Below are 7647 nucleotides of genomic sequence, written 5' to 3'. Positions count from 1 at the left end.
TCTACCAAATCTCATATAAAGTGGTGTCGAAGATCAATATGTTTGGTATGAGAATGTTGGACTGGATTCTTGGAGATATCAATTGCACTTTTGTTGTCACAAAATATAGTCAATAACCCTTCTTGTAAGCCACAGTCCTCAAGCATTTGCTTCATCCACAATAATTGTGTACAACAACTTCCTGCTGCTATGTATTCAGCTTCTGCAGTAGAGAGTGAAATGGAACTTTGCTTCTTACTATACCATGAGACCAAGTTGTTACCAAGATAGAAACATCCTCCTGAGGTACTTTTTCTATCATCAATGTTTTCTGCCCAATCTGCATCACTATAACCTGCAAGATGTGAGTTGGAGTTTTTTGAATACCAAATTCCATATTCTGCAGTACCATGTACATATCTGATGATACGTTTAACAGCTTTCAAATGAGACTCCTTTGGTGTTGCTTGATATCTTGCACTAACTCCAACACTGAAAGAGATGTCCAGCCTGCTAGCTGTGAGATAAAGTAAGCTTCCAATCATGCTTCTGTAGAGACTTGGGTCTACATCTTTTCCATGCTCATCTTTTGTCAACTTCTGATTCATGCTCATGGCTGTTCTCATGTGTCTAGCCTTTTCCAAACCAAATCTTTTCACCAGGTTTTGAGCATACTTGGTTTGAGAAATAAAAATTCCTTCTTTGCATTGTTTGATTTGGAAACCCAAGAAGTAGTTCAGTTCACCTACCATACTCATCTCAAACTCTTCTTGCATAAGATGAACAAACTCATCCACTTGCCTTTGTGACGTTGAACCAAATATGATATCATCAACATAGATTTGTGCCACCATCAGTTCTGATTTGGACTTATTTATGAATAAAGTCTTGTCTGCTCCCCCTCTTTGGTAGCCCATCTCAAGTAAAAATTTTGTAAGCCTTTCATACCAAGCCCGAGGAGCTTGCTTCAAGCCATAGAGAGCCTTTTTCAATTTGAACACATGATCTGGATGGTGAGGATCTTCAAACCCTTTCGGTTGCTCCACAAAAACTTCCTCACTTAGAATTCCATTTAGAAAAGCACTCTTTACATCCATTTGATGTAGCTTGAACCCCATACAACATGCTATTGCTAACAATAATCTGATGGATTCCAAACTTGCAACTGGTGCAAATGTTTCATCAAAGTCAATCCCTTCAACTTGAGTATATCCTTGAGCTACTAGTCTTGCTTTATTTCTTGTAATGTTGCCTTTGTCATCAGTCTTATGTTTGAAGATCCACTTGGTTCCAATAATATTTACATATTTTGGCCTTGGGACCAATGTCCACATGTCATTTCGAACAAACTGATTCAATTCTTCTTGCATTGCAGCCAACCAGTATTCATCAACTAAAGCTTCTTTAACATTTTTTGGTTCAATAAGAGAGATGTAACATGTGTAGCCGGATAATTCTCGATAATCTACCCTTTGAGTGTGTCTGGTTCTTCTTCCTTCAGTCACATTACCAATCACATTCTCAATAGGATGATTCTTCTTTATTCTTGATGATGGTTCAAGACTGTTGTCTTCATTCTCTTCTTCATCATCATTTTCTTCCTTATCTGATTCTGGAATGATTTCATCTGTTGTAACTTCAGCTGCGACATCAGTTATAACCCATTGTCTATCTGAAACCTGAGCAGTGTCTGTTGTTGCAGTTGGTGTTGTAACCGGTGTTGCAACATCTTGTTCCTCATGTAACTCTTCATCTGTTGATTCACAATTCTGAGTGATAAGCTTGTTTGGCTCACTTGATGTACCTTGAGTCTCCATATCAGAGAAATCATCAACAACAACATTAATGGTGTCCATCATCTTTTTGGTTCTTGAATTGAACACCCCATATGCTCTACTAGTAGTAGAATACCCCATGAATAACCCTTCATCACTTTTCTTGTCAAACTTTCCCAGCTGATCTCTATCATTCAGAATGTAACATTTGCTTCCAAAGATGTGAAAGTATTTGAGATTTGGCCTTTTACCTTTCCAAATTTCATATGGTGTCATCTTGGTTGAAGGCCGAATGTACACTCTATTGATGATGTAGCATGCCGTATTGATTGCTTCCGCCCAAAATCTTGTAGAGAGCTTCTTTGAATTCAACATAACTCTAGCCATCTCTTGGAGAGTGCGATTCTTCCTTTCAACCACTCCGTTTTGTTGAGGAGTTTTTGGAGCCGAGAATTCATGACGAATCCCATGTTTACTGCTAAATTCTGCAAATTGAGCATTTTTAAACTCCCTTCCATGGTCACTCCGAATTCTGACAATCTTTCCTATTTGACACTCTTTCTCATTTTGGAGTTGCATGCATAACTTCTTGAAGGCTTCAAAAGTTTCTGATTTCTCCTTTAAGAAGTCCACCCAAGTGTACCTGGAATAGTCATCAACACACACAAATACATATCTTTTACCTGACAAGCTTTCTATTTGTGTGGGTCCAATAAGATCCATGTACAAAAGTTCCAGCACTCTTGTTGTACCAATGTCTTGCAGAACTTTGTGAGAAGCACGACTTTGTTTTCCCAGTTGACAAGGTCCGCATACACCATCTTCCCTTTTTGTAAGCTTAGGCACTCCCTTAACAATTTTCATTTCTGTAATCTTCATCAGGTTTCTGAAATTCAGATGTCCAAGCTTCTGATGCCAAATTTCAGTGATGTTGCAAGATGTGTTATAACAGACTTCCAGTTTCTCTAGCAAATAGCAATTGTCTCGAAGATCTTGAACCGCTTAGAACACGCTACTGACCTTCATCATAGACCACACATCCGTCTCCGAGTGAATTTTTCCAACGATTTCGATCACATAATTGACTTATACTTAGAAGATTTGCCTTTCACTCTCTACATGCAGAATATTTTTTTCAATTTTTGGATACCAGGGAACCATCAATGTTCCTTTTTCCAACTACTTGACCTTTCTGACCATCTCCGAAAAGTCACATGCCCAATTGGACACTCTTTGTAATTCATCAAAAATCCTTTGTTGCCTGTTATATGTCTTGAATAACCACTGTCAAAGTACCAGTTGTTTTCTGAGGATCTTTTTGTTGAAGAGTACCCCACTAAATCTCCTTTTTCTAACCCATACATTCTTGCTTTCTTTCTTCTTTTCTCTGGTATAAGGAGTCTGCCTTATATTTTTGTTTTCTTTTATGTCTTTCTTCATCTTCCAACATCTTGGACGGATGTGCCCTTTCACACCACAATAGTGACATATCGGAATCCACTTCTTTGTTTTTCCAAGTACTCTATGATTCCTCATATCTGCCTTCAGTTGATGACACTTTGGTCTTATATGTCCTCTTCTTCCACAATGAAAGCATGTAGGAACTTGTCTTCTATGTCGTCTCTTCTCCTTGTTATACTTCACTTGTTTGTATTCATGAGCATTAGATAGAACACAACCAGCTTCAACTTTGTCTTTCTTGTCTCCTGATGTCTCTTCTATATGATTTTGTGTCACACTTGTTTGAAAAGGTAACTCATCAATCTTCGCCTTTCCTTTCTTCATATAGTTTATGGTCTTTTCAGCATTGTTCAACTTTTCTTGACATTCTTTTATTACTTTTGCAAGACTCTTGTTTTGTATGAGTATCTTGTCAAGTTTATTCAGCACAAGTTCGTACCCATGAAGAAGATTGTTTTCAGTCACTTCTTCACAAACAACTTCTTCAGGTGGTGCAACTGATGTTGTAACAGGACTTGCAAAAACACTAAAATTTCTGAAATCTCTGTCAGTTGGTAAAGAAGTGTGAGTATTGACTGCATCTTCTGCTTTGTCTTCTTCCTGAATTTTTTTGAAATATCTGCACAATTCCTTGACCAAAAGAGCAATTTCTCCTTCTTCTTCTATGTCTTCAGTCTGTTGTAACTCTTTTGTGCTTGTTGCTTCAATTTTCAGAGCTATATCTTTTTCTCCTCTACCTGGATTCAGATTCATCTCATACGCTTGTCGAGATCCCATCAACTCATCAAGTCTCATAGTTGTGATATCTTTTGCTTCTTCTATTACAACAACTTTACCATCAAATCTTCCTAGAAGAGATCTAAGAGTCTTTCGGACTAGCTTCTTATCCGAGTACTCTTTGCCGAGATGGTAGGCTTGATTTGCTATGTCCATCAATTTGCCATTGAACATAGCTATCGTCTCATCTTCTCTCATCCTGAGATTCTCAAACATTGTTGTTAGCATTTGAAGTTTAGATTCTCTTACCAAGTTGGTGCCTTCATGAATGGTTTGAAGAATCTCCCAAGCTTTCTTGGCGCAATCACAAGTTGTAACATACTTGAACTGGTTCTCATCTACTCCTCCGAAAATAGCATTGAGTGCTTTTCCATTGGCATTTGCTTTGAGCATAACTTCGGAACTCCAGTTACTCTTTATTTTTACTGTCTCGTTCATATTTTCATCAACTTCGATTGGGGGAGACCATCCTTCTTCTACGGCTGTCCATGCATTCTCATCAAGAGATTTAATGAAAGCATTCATGCGTGCTTTCCAGTATGGATAATTTGATCCATCTAGCAACGGTGATCGTGTGACGGAAGCTCCCTCTTTTCCGGCCATCAATAGAACTTGTTAGGATCTCGCCAACTTTGCAACCAAAGTGAACACGGCGACCAAAGCTCTGATACCACTTGTTAGTTCCGCCGGTGTGGTTTGTGAGTTTTAGGGAACACTCAAGCACTCATAGATCTCACACAAACCATCAAAGAAAGTTCACACAAACAAAACAAGAAGGAGACACACAAAATTGGTAACCTAGTTCGGCGTCCACTAGCCTACGTCTGGGGGGGCCAAGCCCGGAGATAAACAATCCACTAAAAGAGGTAAAAATACATGAGTACAAATACTTGTCACTCACACTTTCAATGAAGATCACTACCCTCTCTAGATTGTCTAGTGCTCGCTACCTCTCCTCCAAGAGACACCCAAGAGTCACCCCTACAATCTACGAGCAAGGTAGCTTATATAGACGCCTCAACGTCCCAAATATAGCACATACCTCTTTTAGAATCTCCGCGGCTACTAATTTAAAAACCTTCCGAAATTAGCTGTTGCAACTCCTGTTGTAACATAAGTTGCAACATGTCCCTGACTGCTGACTTGACTGAGTTATGGTTATGTTGTGGACGACCTCAAGACCCATCCACCTCCCGGTCATGCTTAGTCCGAGTGGATGCAGCCAAATCTCCCGATCCCGACTGCCGGCAACTAGCCTACCTCCTCAGTTCCTCATCACGCAGTCCCCTCGCAAGGGGCGCACGTCCTTGTGCGTCTTCACGAAACTTGCCAAACTTAGTCTTCAATCCACCAAAATTTGGTCTTCAAAGATTCTCCAAACTTGATCTTCAATTCACCCAAGTTTGGTCCTCAAATCTTGCCTTCAATAGACTTCAATCAATCTTCATCATATCTTCAATTAGTCTTCATTCACACCATGAATAGATCTTTCTTTAATTAGGCTCCACCATATTTAGTCTTCAATCAAATCACCTAAATATGGTATTGATATGATCTTGTCTTCAAAATTTAATGCATTGCCAAAAATAACTCCACCAAGATCTTTAAGATAGCTTCATCATGATCTTCAAGATATTTGCCTCCATGTTATAGACTTACTAAAAATAGCTCCACCAAAATCTTTAAGATGTTTGCCTTGCACTCCAAGTCTCCTTGCCATGTCACAATGATTGCCACATCATCAATTATGCTTTGTCACCTTATTGCCACGTCACTTGGTCTAGGTGTCAAATCATACCAATAAATAGTGCGGTTGCACTAACAATAATAATATTCTCGTTAGTTTAGGTTAGATGCCTGACTAGAAACTAACTACCCAATAAATTAGAGGGTAGGTTCGAGTTGGATTTTGGAAAATTTGATAGTTTTGGTTGGGTTAATAATTTTAGGTTCATGCTGAGGTCTTCACCCATATCGACATCTAATAAAAGTTGTGTATATGAAAAATCAAACTTCAATCTATTTAAAAGTGTAAGGGTGGAATTCAAACTACGCAAGATGGTTGAAGAATAAAACTGGTATAATTTCTTGAATAGTTTATCTATTATAGTTGGAATTCCCTTTTGCCCCTGTAGTATTTTTTTCCACACGAGATCACTCTATTATTCATTTTTGGGAAAGCTGATAATCCCTTTAACAACTGTCAGTTGTTTCGTACCAGTAGTTAATATGGCATTAAATATTATTAAAAAATATTAAAATATTAAAGAATATCATTAAAACATTATTAAAAATCCAAAAAATATATTAAAATAGTATTAAAATTTTCAAAATATTTAATATAAATTAATAATTTATTAAATGGCAATTTAAAAGTAGTAATGTTATGTTTATATTTATATTTATTTATTTTATTAAATAGTTTCTTTAATCATACCATAATGGATTATATATCACAAAAAATTATTTTGGATTTGTGAGCAAATTTGTAAATATGACTTTGTTATAATTATTCTTGAACTATTAATAATGTTTTTGTTATTTTTATATTTGAAATGAATGGAATTCAACGGTATAACATAAAAGACGAACATTTGGATTATTTTGGATTATTGTTAGAAAAGGTAAGTATTTATAAAAAAAAAAAAAAAATTCCTCTACATTGGTTTTGAACCATCACGTAATTAAAAAAATAAAAAACATAAAAAATAATAAAATGGTCTCTGAGCATTTCGCAGTACACTACAACAAAAAACCCAATTTGCGACACATTTTTGCGACAAAAAAAAAATGTGTCGCAGATCGCAATTTGCAACATAATTTGCGACACAATAAAATGTGTCACGTTTCAGATGTCGCAAAAATATTTGCGACATTTTTGAAGACTGTGTCGCAGAATTTGCAACGTAAAATAAAAACGTTGCAAATTTCATCGCAATTCATGAATTTTCCGAAACAATATTTGCCATTCAATTTGCAACGACATGAGACAATTTATTGCGACACAATTTTTGTGTCGCAATAAATATTGCAACTATTTGAGATTTTTTTGCAATATTCTTTGCGTCGCAAATTGTATTGCATCTTGGTGAGATATTCTGTGACATAATTTTATTGTCGCAAATTATGTCGCAAATTTATTATTCATAATCATGATTATTTATAATAATTTTTTAGTTATTTTCACACAACTGTTTTAAAACCTAATTTACAATCCAGAACAATAAATTTTATAATAATTTTCAAAATAAACATTCCGATCGATAAATATCTAGAATAACAATGTAATACAAAATATAATAGTTCAAACCAAAATGTAACGGTGCTGATTGTTTATCAAACACAGATCAAATTAAATATCAATTGGTTAATTTGTACAGTTGAAGTTGTTCAAAGATGTTCTCATATGGAGCCTTCGGATGAAGACGTACGGTGTTCCGGTCCCAAGATCTATGGGATCTTGTGGAGAAGGGTCTCCTGTGGCACCCCACCTACAAAGGTGGGGTGCAGGTGGCAGTATCCTCATCTAATATCACATGAGCCTGATCAAACACATCTACATATCAGTAATGAAAAGGGAGGACCATAACTACAGATCAAATGAAATTATACTCACGTGGAAAGCTGCTTTTAAGATGTCCTCAGATTTTTGCTT

Source organism: Dioscorea cayenensis, chromosome 2 (genome assembly GCF_009730915.1).
Source record: "Dioscorea cayenensis subsp. rotundata cultivar TDr96_F1 chromosome 2, TDr96_F1_v2_PseudoChromosome.rev07_lg8_w22 25.fasta, whole genome shotgun sequence".
Classification (NCBI taxonomy): domain Eukaryota; kingdom Viridiplantae; phylum Streptophyta; class Magnoliopsida; order Dioscoreales; family Dioscoreaceae; genus Dioscorea; species Dioscorea cayenensis.
This window is presented reverse-complemented; position numbering follows the sequence as displayed.